This window comes from Stegodyphus dumicola, chromosome 10 (genome assembly GCF_044657685.1).
Source record: "Stegodyphus dumicola isolate Sdum_Otavi_A_Nest chromosome 10, ASM4465768v1".
Taxonomy (NCBI): Eukaryota; Metazoa; Arthropoda; class Arachnida; order Araneae; family Eresidae; genus Stegodyphus; species Stegodyphus dumicola.
The window spans coordinates 65,383,490-65,403,406 of NC_140777.1; positions in this window are offsets into that span (position 1 = coordinate 65,383,490).

Genomic DNA, 19,917 nt, shown 5'->3' on the forward strand with positions numbered 1-19,917 from the left:
GTGTCTGTCTGTCTGTCTGTCTGTCTGACCGAGCTCTCCAGCCATATCTATCGCACGCAGGGACCTGGAATTTTTTATACGGAAGCACAAAGGGGCTGGCCACCAGACCTCGAAGCCCGATTTTCGATTTTTGAATTAGAAAAATTTAAAAAAAATTATTTATAATTAATTAATCACGGTTTTTTTGACTCACTGATATTATTATTTGTTTTCAAATAACGTTCGATTGTAACAATTGATTTCTTTATTCTAGCGTTAGTTTGCTGTTTTGACGATACATCTATAATAGTAAAAGCAAGTGTAATGTGTCTGTCTGTCTGTCTGTCTGACCGAGCTCTCCAGCCAAATCTATCGCACGCAGGGACCTGGAATTTTTTATACGGAAGCACAAAGGGGCTGGCCACCAGACCTCGAAGCCCGATTTTCGATTTTTGAATTAGAAAAATTTAAAAAAAATTATTTATAATTAATTAATCACGGTTTTTTTGACTCACTGATATTATTATTTGTTTTCAAATAACGTTCGATTGTAACAATTGATTTCTTCATTCTAGCGTTAGTTTGCTGTTTTGACGATACATTAAATCGATTAATTACAATTCATTTCTTTTTTGTAGCTTATTATTTATAATTAATTAATCACGGTTTTTTTGACTCACTGATATTATTATTTGTTTTCAAATAACGTTCGATTGTAACAATTGATTTCTTTATTCTAGCGTTAGTTTGCTGTTTTGACGATACATTAAATCGATTAATTACAATTCATTTCTTTTTTGTAGCTTATTATTTATAATTAATTAATCACGGTTTTTTTGACTCACTGATATTATTATTTGTTTTCAAATAACGTTCGATTGTAACAATTGATTTCTTTATTCTAGCGTTAGTTTGCTGTTTTGACGATACATTAAATCGATTAATTACAATTCATTTCTTTTTTGTAGCTTGTGGGGGGGAAGAGAGAGAGACAGTCTACATGTCCTACACTACTATTCCTGCGCTATTCACTTATCTGCATTTTCTAAATGCACGGGCAACGCCGGGCGGGTACAGCTAGTCTATAATAATAAAAGCAAGTGTAATGTGTCTGTCTGTCTGTCTGACCGAGCTCTCCAGCCAAATCTATCGCACGCAGGGACCTGGAATTTTTTATACGGAAGCACAAAGGGGCTGGCCACCAGACCTCGAAGCCCGATTTTCGATTTTTGAATTAGAAAAATTTTTAAAAAATTATTTATAATTAATTAATCACGGTTTTTTTGACTCACTGATATTATTATTTGTTTTCAAATAACGTTCGATTGTAACAATTGATTTCTTTATTCTAGCGTTAGTTTGCTGTTTTGACGATACATCTATAATAATAAAAGCAAGTGTAATGTGTATGTCTGTCTGTCTGTCTGTCTGACCGAGCTCTCCAGCCAAATCTATCGCACGCAGGGACCTGGAATTTTTTATACGGAAGCACAAAGGGGCTGGCCACTAGACCTCGAAGCCCGATTTTCGATTTTTGAATTAGAAAAATTTTAAAAAAATTATTTATAATTAATTAATCACGGTTTTTTTGACTCACTGATATTATTATTTGTTTTCAAATAACGTTGGATTGTAACAATTGATTTCTTTATTCTAGCGTTAGTTTGCTGTTTTGACGATACATCTATAATAATAAAAGCAAGTGTAATGTGTCTGTCTGTCTGTCTGTCTGTCTGACCGAGCTCTCCAGCCAAATCTATCGCACGCAGGGACCTGGAATTTTTTATACGGAAGTACAAAGGGGCTGGCCACCAGAGCTCGAAGCCCGATTTTCGATTTTTGAATTAGAAAAATTTAAAAAAAATTATTTATAATTAATTAATCACGGGTTTTTGACTCACTGATATTATTATTTGTTTTCAAATAACGTTCGATTGTAACAATTGATTTCTTTATTCTAGCGTTAGTTTGCTGTTTTGATGATACATCTATAATAATAAAAGCAAGTGTAATGTGTCTGTCTGTCTGTCTGACCGAGCTCTCCAGCCAAATCTATCGCACGCAGGGACCTGGAATTTTTTATACGGAAGCACAAAGGGGCTGGCCACCAGACCTCGAAGCCCGATTTTCGATTTTTGAATTAGAAAAATTTTAAAAAAATTATTTATAATTAATTAACACGGTTTTTTTTGACTCACTGATATTATTATTTGTTTTCAAATAACGTTCGATTGTAACAATTGATTTCTTTATTCTAGCGTTAGTTTGCTGTTTTGACGATACATCTATAATAATAAAAGCAAGTGTAATGTGTCTGTCTGTCTGTCTGACCGAGCTCTCCAGCCAAATCTATCGCACGCAGGGACCTGGAATTTTTTATACGGAAGTACAAAGGGGCTGGCCACCAGACCTCGAAGCCCGATTTTCGATTTTTGAATTAGAAAAATTAAAAAAAAATTATTTATAATTAATTAATCACGGTTTTTTTGACTCACTGATATTATTATTTGTTTTCAAATAACGTTCGATTGTAACAATTGATTTCTTTATTCTAGCGTTAGTTTGCTGTTTTGACGATACATCTATAATAATAAAAGCAAGTGTAATGTGTATGTCTGTCTGTCTGTCTGTCTGTCTGTCTGACCGAGCTCTCCAGCCAAATCTATCGCACGCAGGGACCTGGAATTTTTTATACGGAAGCACAAAGGGGCTGGCCACCAGACCTCGAAGCCCGATTTTCGATTTTTGAATTAGAAAAATTTTTAAAAAATTATTTATAATTAATTAATCACGGTTTTTTTGACTCACTGATATTATTATTTGTTTTCAAATAACGTTCGATTGTAACAATTGATTTCTTTATTCTAGCGTTAGTTTGCTGTTTTGACGATACATCTATAATAATAAAAGCAAGTGTAATGTGTATGTCTGTCTGTCTGTCTGTCTGTCTGTCTGTCTGACCGAGCTCTCCAGCCAAATCTATCGCACGCAGGGACCTGGAATTTTTTATACGGAAGCACAAAGGGGCTGGCCACTAGACCTCGAAGCCCGATTTTCGATTTTTGAATTAGAAAAATTTTAAAAAAATTATTTATAATTAATTAATCACGGTTTTTTTGACTCACTGATATTATTATTTGTTTTCAAATAACGTTGGATTGTAACAATTGATTTCTTTATTCTAGCGTTAGTTTGCTGTTTTGACGATACATCTATAATAATAAAAGCAAGTGTAATGTGTCTGTCTGTCTGTCTGTCTGTCTGACCGAGCTCTCCAGCCAAATCTATCGCACGCAGGGACCTGGAATTTTTTATACGGAAGCACAAAGGGGCTGGCCACCAGACCTCGAAGCCCGATTTTCGATTTTTGAATTAGAAAAATTTTAAAAAAATTATTTATAATTAATTAACACGGTTTTTTTTGACTCACTGATATTATTATTTGTTTTCAAATAACGTTCGATTGTAACAATTGATTTCTTTATTCTAGCGTTAGTTTGCTGTTTTGACGATACATCTATAATAATAAAAGCAAGTGTAATGTGTCTGTCTGTCTGTCTGACCGAGCTCTCCAGCCAAATCTATCGCACGCAGGGACCTGGAATTTTTTATACGGAAGTACAAAGGGGCTGGCCACCAGACCTCGAAGCCCGATTTTCGATTTTTGAATTAGAAAAATTAAAAAAAAATTATTTATAATTAATTAATCACGGTTTTTTTGACTCACTGATATTATTATTTGTTTTCAAATAACGTTCGATTGTAACAATTGATTTCTTTATTCTAGCGTTAGTTTGCTGTTTTGACGATACATCTATAATAATAAAAGGAAGTGTAATGTGTCTGTCTGTCTGTCTGTCTGTCTGACCGAGCTCTCCAGCCATATCTATCGCACGCAGGGACCTGGAATTTTTTATACGGAAGCACAAAGGGGCTGGCTACCAGACCTCGAAGCCCGATTTTCGATTTTTGAATTAGAAAAATTTAAAAAAATTATTTATAATTAATTAATCACGGTTTTTTTGACTCACTGATATTATTATTTGTTTTCAAATAACGTTCGATTGTAACAATTGATTTCTTTATTCTAGCGTTAGTTTGCTGTTTTGACGATACATCTATAATAATAAAAGCAAGTGTAATGTGTCTGTCTGTCTGTCTGTCTGTCTGTCTGACCGAGCTCTCCAGCCAAATCTATCGCACGCAGGGACCTGGAATTTTTTATACGGAAGCACAAAGGGGCTGGCCACCAGACCTCGAAGCCCGATTTTCGATTTTTGAATTAGAAAAATTTAAAAAAATTATTTATAATTAATTAATCACGGTTTTTTTGACTCACTGATATTATTATTTGTTTTCAAATAACGTTCGATTGTAACAATTGATTTCTTCATTCTAGCGTTAGTTTGCTGTTTTGACGATACATTAAATCGATTAATTACAATTCATTTCTTTTTTGTAGCTTATTATTTATAATTAATTAATCACGGTTTTTTTGACTCACTGATATTATTATTTGTTTTCAAATAACGTTCGATTGTAACAATTGATTTCTTTATTCTAGCGTTAGTTTGCTGTTTTGACGATACATTAAATCGATTAATTACAATTCATTTCTTTTTTGTAGCTTATTATTTATAATTAATTAATCACGGTTTTTTTGACTCACTGATATTATTATTTGTTTTCAAATAACGTTCGATTGTAACAATTGATTTCTTTATTCTAGCGTTAGTTTGCTGTTTTGACGATACATTAAATCGATTAATTACAATTCATTTCTTTTTTGTAGCTTGTGGGGGGGGGGAAGAGAGAGAGACAGTCTACATGTCCTACACTACTATTCCTGCGCTATTCACTTATCTGCATTTTCTAAATGCACGGGCAACGCCGGGCGGGTACAGCTAGTCTATAATAATAAAAGCAAGTGTAATGTGTCTGTCTGTCTGTCTGACCGAGCTCTCCAGCCAAATCTATCGCACGCAGGGACCTGGAATTTTTTATACGGAAGCACAAAGGGGCTGGCCACCAGACCTCGAAGCCCGATTTTCGATTTTTGAATTAGAAAAATTTTTAAAAAATTATTTATAATTAATTAATCACGGTTTTTTTGACTCACTGATATTATTATTTGTTTTCAAATAACGTTCGATTGTAACAATTGATTTCTTTATTCTAGCGTTAGTTTGCTGTTTTGACGATACATCTATAATAATAAAAGCAAGTGTAATGTGTATGTCTGTCTGTCTGTCTGTCTGACCGAGCTCTCCAGCCAAATCTATCGCACGCAGGGACCTGGAATTTTTTATACGGAAGCACAAAGGGGCTGGCCACCAGACCTCGAAGCCCGATTTTCGATTTTTGAATTAGAAAAATTTTAAAAAAATTATTTATAATTAATTAACACGGTTTTTTTTGACTCACTGATATTATTATTTGTTTTCAAATAACGTTCGATTGTAACAATTGATTTCTTTATTCTAGCGTTAGTTTGCTGTTTTGACGATACATCTATAATAATAAAAGCAAGTGTAATGTGTCTGTCTGTCTGTCTGACCGAGCTCTCCAGCCAAATCTATCGCACGCAGGGACCTGGAATTTTTTATACGGAAGTACAAAGGGGCTGGCCACCAGACCTCGAAGCCCGATTTTCGATTTTTGATTTAGAAAAATTAAAAAAAAATTATTTATAATTAATTAATCACGGTTTTTTTGACTCACTGATATTATTATTTGTTTTCAAATAACGTTCGATTGTAACAATTGATTTCTTTATTCTAGCGTTAGTTTGCTGTTTTGACGATACATCTATAATAATAAAAGGAAGTGTAATGTGTCTGTCTGTCTGTCTGTCTGTCTGACCGAGCTCTCCAGCCATATCTATCGCACGCAGGGACCTGGAATTTTTTATACGGAAGCACAAAGGGGCTGGCCACCAGACCTCGAAGCCCGATTTTCGATTTTTGAATTAGAAAAATTTAAAAAAAATTATTTATAATTAATTAATCACGGTTTTTTTGACTCACTGATATTATTATTTGTTTTCAAATAACGTTCGATTGTAACAATTGATTTCTTTATTCTAGCGTTAGTTTGCTGTTTTGACGATACATTAAATCGATTAATTACAATTCATTTCTTTTTTGTAGCTTATTATTTATAATTAATTAATCACGGTTTTTTTGACTCACTGATATTATTATTTGTTTTCAAATAACGTTCGATTGTAACAATTGATTTCTTTATTCTAGCGTTAGTTTGCTGTTTTGAGGATACATTAAATCGATTAATTACAATTCATTTCTTTTTTGTAGCTTGTGGGGGGGGAAGAGAGAGAGACAGTCTACATGTCCTACACTACTATTCCTGCGCTATTCACTTATCTGCATTTTCTAAATGCACGGGCAACGCCGGGCGGGTACAGCTAGTCTATAATAATAAAAGCAAGTGTAATGTGTCTGTCTGTCTGTCTGACCGAGCTCTCCAGCCAAATCTATCGCACGCAGGGACCTGGAATTTTTTATACGGAAGCACAAAGGGGCTGGCCACCAGACCTCGAAGCCCGATTTTCGATTTTTGAATTAGAAAAATTTTAAAAAAATTATTTATAATTAATTAATCACGGTTTTTTTGACTCACTGATATTATTATTTGTTTTCAAATAACGTTCGATTGTAACAATTGATTTCTTTATTCTAGCGTTAGTTTGCTGTTTTGACGATACATCTATAATAATAAAAGCAAGTGTAATGTGTATGTCTGTCTGTCTGTCTGTCTGTCTGTCTGACCGAGCTCTCCAGGCAAATCTATCGCACGCAGGGACCTGGAATTTTTTATACGGAAGCACAAAGGGGCTGGCCACTAGACCTCGAAGCCCGATTTTCGATTTTTGAATTAGAAAAATTAAAAAAAAATTATTTATAATTAATTAATCACGGTTTTTTTGACTCACTGATATTATTATTTGTTTTCAAATAACGTTGGATTGTAACAATTGATTTCTTTATTCTAGCGTTAGTTTGCTGTTTTGACGATACATCTATAATAATAAAAGCAAGTGTAATGTGTCTGTCTGTCTGTCTGTCTGTCTGACCGAGCTCTCCAGCCAAATCTATCGCACGCAGGGACCTGGAATTTTTTATACGGAAGTACAAAGGGGCTGGCCACCAGAGCTCGAAGCCCGATTTTCGATTTTTGAATTAGAAAAATTTTTTAAAAATTATTTATAATTAATTAATCACGGTTTTTTTGACTCACTGATATTATTATTTGTTTTCAAATAACGTTCGATTGTAACAATTGATTTCTTTATTCTAGCGTTAGTTTGCTGTTTTGACGATACATTAATAATAAAAGCAAGTGTAATGTGTCTGTCTGTCTGTCTGTCTGTCTGACCGAGCTCTCCAGCCAAATCTATCGCACGCAGGGACCTGGAATTTTTTATACGGAAGTACAAAGAGGCTGGCCACCAGACCTCGAAGCCCGATTTTCGATTTTTGAATTAGAAAAATTAAAAAAAAATTATTTATAATTAATTAATCACGGTATTTTTGACTCACTGATATTATTATTTGTTTTCAAATAACGTTCGATTGTAACAATTGATTTCTTTATTCTAGCGTTAGTTTGCTGTTTTGACGATACATCTATAATAATAAAAGGAAGTGTAATGTGTCTGTCTGTCTGTCTGTCTGTCTGACCGAGCTCTCCAGCCATATCTATCGCACGCAGGGACCTGGAATTTTTTATACGGAAGCACAAAGGGGCTGGCCACCAGACCTCGAAGCCCGATTTTCGATTTTTGAATTAGAAAAATTTAAAAAAAATTATTTATAATTAATTAATCACGGTTTTTTTGACTCACTGATATTATTATTTGTTTTCAAATAACGTTCGATTGTAACAATTGATTTCTTCATTCTAGCGTTAGTTTGCTGTTTTGACGATACATTAAATCGATTAATTACAATTCATTTCTTTTTTGTAGCTTATTATTTATAATTAATTAATCACGGTTTTTTTGACTCACTGATATTATTATTTGTTTTCAAATAACGTTCGATTGTAACAATTGATTTCTTTATTCTAGCGTTAGTTCGCTGTTTTGACGATACATTAAATCGATTAATTACAATTCATTTCTTTTTTGTAGCTTATTATTTATAATTAATTAATCACGGTTTTTTTGACTCACTGATATTATTATTTGTTTTCAAATAACGTTCGATTGTAACAATTGATTTCTTTATTCTAGCGTTAGTTTGCTGTTTTGACGATACATTAAATCGATTAATTACAATTCATTTCTTTTTTGTAGCTTGTGGGGGGGGGAAGAGAGAGAGACAGTCTACATGTCCTACACTACTATTCCTGCGCTATTCACTTATCTGCATTTTCTAAATGCACGGGCAACGCCGGGCGGGTACAGCTAGTCTATAATAATAAAAGCAAGTGTAATGTGTCTGTCTGTCTGTCTGACCGAGCTCTCCAGCCAAATCTATCGCACGCAGGGACCTGGAATTTTTTATACGGAAGCACAAAGGGGCTGGCCACCAGACCTCGAAGCCCGATTTTCGATTTTTGAATTAGAAAAATTTTTAAAAAATTATTTATAATTAATTAATCACGGTTTTTTTGACTCACTGATATTATTATTTGTTTTCAAATAACGTTCGATTGTAACAATTGATTTCTTTATTCTAGCGTTAGTTTGCTGTTTTGACGATACATCTATAATAATAAAAGCAAGTGTAATGTGTATGTCTGTCTGTCTGTCTGTCTGTCTGTCTGACCGAGCTCTCCAGCCAAATCTATCGCACGCAGGGACCTGGAATTTTTTATACGGAAGCACAAAGGGGCTGGCCACCAGACCTCGAAGCCCGATTTTCGATTTTTGAATTAGAAAAATTTTTAAAAAATTATTTATAATTAAATAATCACGGTTTTTTTGACTCACTGATATTATTATTTGTTTTCAAATAACGTTCGATTGTAACAATTGATTTCTTTATTCTAGCGTTAGTTTGCTGTTTTGACGATACATCTATAATAATAAAAGCAAGTGTAATGTGTCTGTCTGTCTGTCTGTCTGTCTGTCTGTCTGTCTGACCGAGCTCTCCAGCCAAATCTATCGCACGCAGGGACCTGGAATTTTTTATACGGAAGCACAAAGGGGCTGGCCACTAGACCTCGAAGCCCGATTTTCGATTTTTGAATTAGAAAAATTTTAAAAAATTATTTATAATTAATTAATCACGGTTTTTTTGACTCACTGATATTATTATTTGTTTTCAAATAACGTTGGATTGTAACAATTGATTTCTTTATTCTAGCGTTAGTTTGCTGTTTTGACGATACATCTATAATAATAAAAGCAAGTGTAATGTGTCTGTCTGTCTGACCGAGCTCTCCAGCCAAATCTATCGCACGCAGGGACCTGGAATTTTTTATACGGAAGCACAAAGGGGCTGGCCACCAGACCTCGAAGCCCGATTTTCGATTTTTGAATTAGAAAAATTTTAAAAAAATTATTTATAATTAATTAACACGGTTTTTTTTGACTCACTGATATTATTATTTGTTTTCAAATAACGTTCGATTGTAACAATTGATTTCTTTATTCTAGCGTTAGTTTGCTGTTTTGACGATACATCTATAATAATAAAAGCAAGTGTAATGTGTCTGTCTGTCTGTCTGACCGAGCTCTCCGGCCAAATCTATCGCACGCAGGGACCTGGAATTTTTTATACGGAAGTACAAAGGGGCTGGCCACCAGACCTCGAAGCCCGATTTTCGATTTTTGAATTAGAAAAATTAAAAAAAAATTATTTATAATTAATTAATCACGGTTTTTTTGACTCACTGATATTATTATTTGTTTTCAAATAACGTTCGATTGTAACAATTGATTTCTTTATTCTAGCGTTAGTTTGCTGTTTTGACGATACATCTATAATAATAAAAGGAAGTGTAATGTGTCTGTCTGTCTGTCTGTCTGTCTGACCGAGCTCTCCAGCCATATCTATCGCACGCAGGGACCTGGAATTTTTTATACGGAAGCACAAAGGGGCTGGCCACCAGACCTCGAAGCCCGATTTTCGATTTTTGAATTAGAAAAATTTAAAAAAAATTATTTATAATTAATTAATCACGGTTTTTTTGACTCACTGATATTATTATTTGTTTTCAAATAACGTTCGATTGTAACAATTGATTTCTTTATTCTAGCGTTAGTTTGCTGTTTTGACGATACATCTATAATAATAAAAGCAAGTGTAATGTGTCTGTCTGTCTGTCTGTCTGTCTGTCTGACCGAGCTCTCCAGCCAAATCTATCGCACGCAGGGACCTGGAATTTTTTATACGGAAGCACAAAGGGGCTGGCCACCAGACCTCGAAGCCCGATTTTCGATTTTTGAATTAGAAAAATTTAAAAAAAATTATTTATAATTAATTAATCACGGTTTTTTTGACTCACTGATATTATTATTTGTTTTCAAATAACGTTCGATTGTAACAATTGATTTCTTCATTCTAGCGTTAGTTTGCTGTTTTGACGATACATTAAATCGATTAATTACAATTCATTTCTTTTTTGTAGCTTATTATTTATAATTAATTAATCACGGTTTTTTTGACTCACTGATATTATTATTTGTTTTCAAATAACGTTCGATTGTAACAATTGATTTCTTTATTCTAGCGTTAGTTTGCTGTTTTGACGATACATTAAATCGATTAATTACAATTCATTTCTTTTTTGTAGCTTATTATTTATAATTAATTAATCACGGTTTTTTTGACTCACTGATATTATTATTTGTTTTCAAATAACGTTCGATTGTAACAATTGATTTCTTTATTCTAGCGTTAGTTTGCTGTTTTGACGATACATTAAATCGATTAATTACAATTCATTTCTTTTTTGTAGCTTGTGGGGGGGGAAGAGAGAGAGACAGTCTACATGTCCTACACTACTATTCCTGCGCTATTCACTTATCTGCATTTTCTAAATGCACGGGCAACGCCGGGCGGGTACAGCTAGTCTATAATAATAAAAGCAAGTGTAATGTGTCTGTCTGTCTGTCTGACCGAGCTCTCCAGCCAAATCTATCGCACGCAGGGACCTGGAATTTTTTATACGGAAGCACAAAGGGGCTGGCCACCAGACCTCGAAGCCCGATTTTCGATTTTTGAATTAGAAAAATTTTTAAAAAATTATTTATAATTAATTAATCACGGTTTTTTTGACTCACTGATATTATTATTTGTTTTCAAATAACGTTCGATTGTAACAATTGATTTCTTTATTCTAGCGTTAGTTTGCTGTTTTGACGATACATCTATAATAATAAAAGCAAGTGTAATGTGTATGTCTGTCTGTCTGTCTGTCTGTCTGTCTGTCTGTCTGACCGAGCTCTCCAGCCAAATCTATCGCACGCAGGGACCTGGAATTTTTTATACGGAAGCACAAAGGGGCTGGCCACCAGACCTCGAAGCCCGATTTTCGATTTTTGAATTAGAAAAATTTTAAAAAAATTATTTATAATTAATTAACACGGTTTTTTTTGACTCACTGATATTATTATTTGTTTTCAAATAACGTTCGATTGTAACAATTGATTTCTTTATTCTAGCGTTAGTTTTCTGTTTTGACGATACATCTATAATAATAAAAGCAAGTGTAATGTGTCTGTCTGTCTGTCTGACCGAGCTCTCCAGCCAAATCTATCGCACGCAGGGACCTGGAATTTTTTATACGGAAGTACAAAGGGGCTGGCCACCAGACCTCGAAGCCCGATTTTCGATTTTTGAATTAGAAAAATTAAAAAAAAATTATTTATAATTAATTAATCACGGTTTTTTTGACTCACTGATATTATTATTTGTTTTCAAATAACGTTCGATTGTAACAATTGATTTCTTTATTCTAGCGTTAGTTTGCTGTTTTGACGATACATCTATAATAATAAAAGGAAGTGTAATGTGTCTGTCTGTCTGTCTGTCTGTCTGACCGAGCTCTCCAGCCATATCTATCGCACGCAGGGACCTGGAATTTTTTATACGGAAGCACAAAGGGGCTGGCCACCAGACCTCGAAGCCCGATTTTCGATTTTTGAATTAGAAAAATTTAAAAAAAATTATTTATAATTAATTAATCACGGTTTTTTTGACTCACTGATATTATTATTTGTTTTCAAATAACGTTCGATTGTAACAATTGATTTCTTTATTCTAGCGTTAGTTTGCTGTTTTGACGATACATCTATAATAATAAAAGCAAGTGTAATGTGTATGTCTGTCTGTCTGTCTGTCTGACCGAGCTCTCCAGGCAAATCTATCGCACGCAGGGACCTGGAATTTTTTATACGGAAGCACAAATGGGCTGGCCACTAGACCTCGAAGCCCGATTTTCGATTTTTGAATTAGAAAAATTTTAAAAAAATTATTTATAATTAATTAATCACGGTTTTTTTGACTCACTGATATTATTATTTGTTTTCAAATAACGTTGGATTGTAACAATTGATTTCTTTATTCTAGCGTTAGTTTGCTGTTTTGACGATACATCTATAATAATAAAAGCAAGTGTAATGTGTCTGTCTGTCTGTCTGTCTGTCTGACCGAGCTCTCCAGCCAAATCTATCGCACGCAGGGACCTGGAATTTTTTATACGGAAGTAAAAAGGGGCTGGCCACCAGAGCTCGAAGCCCGATTTTCGATTTTTGAATTAGAAAAATTTTTAAAAAATTATTTATAATTAATTAATCACGGGTTTTTCACTCACTGATATTATTATTTGTTTTCAAATAACGTTCGATTGTAACAATTGATTTCTTTATTCTAGCGTTAGTTTGGTGTTTTGATGATACATCTATAATAATAAAAGCAAGTGTAATGTGTCTGTCTGTCTGTCTGACCGAGCTCTCCAGCCAAATCTATCGCACGCAGGGACCTGGAATTTTTTATACGGAAGCACAAAGGGGCTGGCCACCAGACCTCGAAGCCCGATTTTCGATTTTTGAATTAGAAAAATTTAAAAAAAATTATTTATAATTAATTAACACGGTTTTTTTGACTCACTGATATTATTATTTGTTTTCAAATAACGTTCGATTGTAACAATTGATTTCTTTATTCTAGCGTTAGTTTGCTGTTTTGACGATACATCTATAATAATAAAAGCAAGTGTAATGTGTCTGTCTGTCTGTCTGACCGAGCTCTCCAGCCAAATCTATCGCACGCAGGGACCTGGAATTTTTTATACGGAAGCACAAAGGGGCTGGCCACCAGACCTCGAAGCCCGATTTTCGATTTTTGAATTAGAAAAATTTTAAAAAAAAATATTTATAATTAATTAATCACGGTTTTTTTGACTCACTGATATTATTATATGTTTTCAAATAACATTCGATTGTAACAATTGATTTCTTTATTCTAGCGTTAGTTTGCTGTTTTGACGATACATCTATAATAATAAAAGCAAGTGTAATGTGTCTGTCTGTCTGACTGACCGAGCTCTCCAGCCAAATCTATCGCACGCAGGGACCTGGAATTTTTTATACGGAAGCACAAAGGGGCTGGCCACCAGACCTCGAAGCCCGATTTTCGATTTTTGAATTAGAAAAATTTAAAAAAAATTATTTATAATTAATTAATCACGGTTTTTTTGACTCACTGATATTATTATTTGTTTTCAAATAACGTTCGATTGTAACAATTGATTTCTTTATTCTAGCGTTAGTTTGCTGTTTTGACGATACATTAGTAATAAAAGCAAGTGTAATGTGTCTGTCTGTCTGTCTGTCTGTTTGTCTGTCTGACCGAGCTCTCCAGCCAAATCTATCGCACGCAGGGACCTGGAATTTTTTATACGGAAGCACAAAGGGGCTGGCCACCAGACCTCGAAGCCCGATTTTCGATTTTTGAATTAGAAAAATTTAAAAAAAATTATTTATAATTAATTAATCACGGTTTTTTTGACTCACTGATATTATTATTTGTTTTCAAATAACGTTCGATTGTAACAATTGATTTCTTTATTCTAGCGTTAGTTTGCTGTTTTGACGATACATCTATAATAATAAAAGCAAGTGTAATGTGTCTGTCTGTCTGTTTGTCTGTCTGACCGAGCTCTCCAGCCATATCTATCGCACGCAGGGACCTGGAATTTTTTATACGGAAGCACGAAGGGGCTGGCCACCAGACCTCGAAGCCCGATTTTCGATTTTTGAATTAGAAAAATTTAAAAAAAATTATTTATAATTAATTAATCACGGTTTTTTTGACTCACTGATATTATTATTTGTTTTCAAATAACGTTCGATTGTAACAATTGATTTCTTTATTCTAGCGTTAGTTTGCTGTTTTGACGATACATTAATAATAAAAGCAAGTGTAATGTGTCTGTCTGTCTGTCTGTCTGTCTGACCGAGCTCTCCAGCCAAATCTATCGCACGCACGGACCTGGAATTTTTTATACGGAAGCACAAAGGGGCTGGCCACCAGACCTCGAAGCCCGATTTTCGATTTTTGAATTAGAAAAATTAAAAAAAAATTATTTATAATTAATTAATCACGGTTTTTTTGACTCACTGATATTATTATTTGTTTTCAAATAACGTTCGATTGTAACAATTGATTTCTTCATTCTAGCGTTAGTTTGCTGTTTTGACGATACATTAAATGGATTAATTACAATTCATTTCTTTTTTGTAGCTTATTATTTATAATTAATTAATAACGGTTTTTTTGACTCACTGATATTATTATTTGTTTTCAAATAACGTTCGATTGTAACAATTGATTTCTTTATTCTAGCGTTTGTTTGCTGTTTTGACGATACATTAAATCGATTAATTACAATTCATTTCTTTTTTGTAGCTTGTGGGGGGGGGAAGAGAGAGAGACAGTCTACATGTCCTACACTACTATTGCTGCGATATTCACTTGTCTGCATTTTCTAAATGCACGGGTAACGCCGGGCGGGTACAGCTAGTATTGTATAAAATACAATAAGACATAATGATATTTCACTAAAGAGAGTACTAGCTTCTTTTACGGAATTTCGTAACAAACATAACGAAAATTTAATTTTGAAACCATAATATATGAATACAAATTTTTTCAAAGATGTGAAGACGTGGAAGTAGGAAGTAAAAAGCAATTGCGCACCGAAAATACATGCAAAAACAATAGCTACCACTTTTATTTCATAGAAATGAATACTTATATAGAAGTTGGAGAAAAATGCAAAAATTGTAATTTTTGTTCACGAGTGTTGATCTTCAGTTATTATTACAATTTCGTGAACAATATCAAAGAGAGCCTATCAATGTCCAGGAGAAATCGTGTGCCCGATTTGTTGAGGTGGCCGGCGATCGGATGGATGGAAAGGGGTATGTCACAAGCTGATGCTGCTAGACGTTTCAGTGTCTTTCGTAGCATGGTCCCCCGACTATGGAATCAGTTTGAATCCAGTTTGTCTAGAAAACATGTTCCAGGCAGACCTAGAATTACAACACCTGCGGGACACCGTTATTTAGCTCTTTCGGCTCGAAGGAGAAGTAATATTACTGTGCCGCAGCTCATGTTAGATCATTTAGTGGTAACATGTACAAGAATCTGAGCTACAAAAGTGCGCACACGCCTGCACAATACAGGTCTGTATGCAAGACGACCAGTTGTTTATGTCCTCTTGACCCGAGGACACGGAGGTGCCCGTTTATGTTGGGCAAGAGAACACGTCTCCTGGACCAGTCAACAATGGGCGTCTGTTCTCTTCACAGGTTCACACTGGAGAGTGATTCAGGTCGTCAGCTGATCTGGAGAAATCAACGCACTAGATATAACCAATCCCATATTGTGGAAAGACACAGGCACAGAGGTGGTGGAATAATGGTTTGGGCTGGGATCTTTCTCAGTGGTCACACTGACCTGCATGAGTTCCATGGAGGAACTTTGACCGGTGTGAGATAGCGAGACGACATCCTTGATCAATATGTCCGCCCATACGCCGCTGCTATTGGTGCTGGATTTCTTCTGATGGACGACAATGCGCGACCGCACCGAGTTCCGGTCCCTGAAGAATATCTTGAGGGTCACAGTATGGAGCGGATGGAATGGCCAGGTCAATCCCCAGATCTGAAACGGTGAGAGCAACTTCGGGAGTACCTTGGGAGACAGGTTGCTGTTTTAACTCCTCCTCCAAGGATGAGCTTTAACAAGGATTAATCTGTGTCTGGTCGTTGCTTCCCATTTCACTGACCGACAACTTAATGACGTCTCTGCCGCCAATGTATTGCAGCTAGGGGTGGACACATTCCTTATTAAAACCCATTTTTGTAAAGTTATTACCCCATATTTCCACAAAAAACTGTGATATACTGCTTCTCCAAGACTGGATTTCTCTGTCAAGAGTTCAATTTTTTGTTGTAATTCATGTTTATATTGAACTTTAGAAACGCCTTATGTCGGATTCATTAAAGAACAGTTTAGTGAACATATCATGAAAGTTTCTTGTTTCTATATTGCTTCATTCTGAATTAGACACAAAACATCTACTGTTCCTTAACTTTTGGAGGCAATGTATATTAAAAAATGAAGATTATTACAAAAAAAATGCTAGCTGTAAAATTGTATGAATTATGTAATATTCCGTTATAAATACGTAATTGAGAGCATGTTAAACAATTTGAAGAATTTTTACATATTCGAATTACTATATTTTGTAAAGAAAATTTTAATAAAATATTATGTAATGGAGAATATAAAACTGCATGTATATGCATTTATAAAATGGAACTTCTTTTGATGTTATTATTTCTGTTACAGGTTTTTTAGGAAAAAATAACTACCATAAATGTTATTACTGCAAAGTGAGCTATGATAAAAAAGATAAACACAAATAAATGTTCTCTAAAATGTAACAAATGTTTTGTAAAAAAAATAATTGTCAAGAAGAAGAAATACATTGTAATGATTGTTTTAGATCTTTTAAAGGTATGGAATGTTTTGAAAATCGTAAAAAGAGTATTTGTAGAATACTATGGAAATGCCCGAAATATATCAAGAATACTTGAAGAATTGAAAGAAATCCAGAGGGACATATATGTGAAGATATTTTATGTAAAAATTGTAGAGAATGAAATCCAAAAGTACATAAATGTTATATGAAAAGTAGAGAAGCTAAAGGAGGTATGTGTATAAATAACTTGAAAAAGAAGAATGGAGAATAATGTAAATTATGTGAAGAAAATGATGAAACTCATTATTTAAACATGAGCATCGATAAAATCAAAAACACATCATGATTTTACAGGAAAAGAAAATATATTTAAAAATGGTGAAGAATAAATGGTTATTTGATGAAAAACATTCTGGTTATATAGTAATGGCTCACTAGGGAAAAGGATTTTATTTTCATTTTTTAGCAAAATATTGTTTTAAAAACAAAATTAAAGTTTTTAATATCTGTCAAGGACATAAACTCATCTATATGAGTGTTACGGATTATGATATAAGTTTAATTGATTTTATGAATTTTACACTCAAACCCTTTAGAGAATTTATTAAAACATTTGATTTATATGAATTAGATAAAAGGTATTTTCCTCATTTTTTTAAGGCATCTAAAAACCAAAATTATCAAGGAAAATATATATTAATTAATATTAAGGTAAATATCCAGATAAGTATTATTATGGTTATGATTATATGACTTCAGAAAAAAGAAAAGAGAATCGTTTATGGTACGGTATAATTCTGTAAATGATGGAGTTTTTGATTTTCAAAAAGAAATTATTAAACATTACAGATCTGATGTAGATAAACTTGAGAGTAGGATGTTTAGAATTTAGCAAGATATTCTTAAAAACTGCAGACAATGATCCATTTAAATATATCCCATTAACAGGTGTAGGTATGGCTATTTATAGTAATACATTTTGGAAAAAATATATACTATCGCTATGGATGCAGAAGTTATTTTAAAACATCAGTATATTAAAAAAAAACAGTTGTTTGGTTAGATCATCTATCTCAAAAACGCAATATTAAGATCAGAGGAAGAGCCTGCCAGACCCAGTCGCTCGAGGCAGCCATAAAGGTAAAAAAATGCCTCAACTTGCTGAGGCCATCCGAGGAGGCGCCACCCCCCCGGTCAACCCAGAGGGACTTAATATGCTTCTCAATACAATTTAAAATCACATAACTAGACATCGTCCGCTCCTCAGCATTGACTAATAGGAGCGCATTTCCCAAGGACAACCGTCGATATCAAGCCATGTAACGTCCTCACCACCAAGGGGCAGACAAGACAGTACCAGTACTGTCTTTTGTAAAGACCAGTACTGTCTTTTCTAGCTCGGCAGTACGCACCCTGCCGAGCTAGAACCTACCACCGAATAAACGGTGGCTCTAGTCACTGTGAAGTCTGTTTCTTTACCCCAGAAGTCGAGGCTGTCCAGAAATTGATCCAGCCAGTTCACTGGGATGGGTAGTGCCTGTCGACCCCCCAGGGATGGTCATCCGAACAAAGTCAGATCAGACGAACCTGGTTACCGGCGGGGACACGAGGAGGGGTATGTTGAATTAGGACAGTGAAATGCTGTGTGGTACGCGTCACTGCCCCGTTGCTATACCCACTCTTAGAAGGTCCAGAGCAAAATCCGGTTCTCCTTCCATAAAATGGTCGGTTCCGGAAATCTGATCCTTCCCAACCTCGAGAGAACACAACTACTCCCGCTCTTTAAATGAAGGAGAGAAAAAACTGAATATAGATAATAAATCTCACAAATTGGATGGATTTTATGAAAACAGTTAGTTTCATGGCTGTTATTGGCATGGCTGTCCTAAATGTTTTAACAAAAGTAAAATTTTTTTTCAAAGGTGGGCCCGAGCTGGCCATAGGCTTTGGCCACTATTAAAGCTGAAAGCGGTGATCACTGCATTATGGAGACACTTAGCAGATGGGCCACCGTTGTCTTTTATGAGGAGAGGGACAAATACATTCATGTCTTTCCCGGGATTCGAAACCGGTCCCTTTGATACGCGAGTCAGAATCACTAACCACATTCTCATTTGGCGTTATCAAAAGCACAGTAAATATGCATAAACAAGTTTATATGTGGAACTTATATGACCAAGACATATATACAAGACTAGAAAGACATATATACAAGACTAGAAAGACATATATACAAACTTATATAGCAAATTAATAAAAATAGATAATAAGATAAAAGATGCCGGATATGAACTCGTAGTGATATGGGAATGTGATTTTGAAAACGATATAACGAAATTAAAAAATATATGAAAGTAGAATGGAAAAGGGACTTTATAGAACTTTTAAAACCTAGAGATGCTTTTTTCAGGTTATAAATGTGAACCTATCAAATTACTATATGAAATGAAAAATAACGAGAATGGTAGGGACATAGTCGTATATTGATGCTGTTTCACTCTATCCAACTGTTAATTTATCTGATGTCTATCCAATCGGACACGCATACAAAATTCGCAATTCCGTGAAATTTGATAAAAATTGGTATGGTTTTATAAAATGTAAGGTATTAGCTCGTAGAAAATTATATCATCCAAGGTATAACCATTTAAAGGTGATAAATTACTATTTTCATTATCTAAATCATGTTAAAAAAACTATTGTGTGAACATTTTAAAACTACTACTGAAAAGAGAAAGTGTAGAGAATATAATAAATTAAGAAATAAGGCTAACATGTTATTAGCAGTATATTAACATGTTAATATACTGCTAATGAAAGAAGTTTCTAGGTACTTGGACATCAGAGAAAATTAAATTAGCTATTGAAATAGGATACGAATTTTAAATGTATATGAAGTATGGTATTTTAAAAGGAAAACCAACGATTTATTTTTAAAATATGTTAATTTTTTTAAAATCAAATTAGAAACAG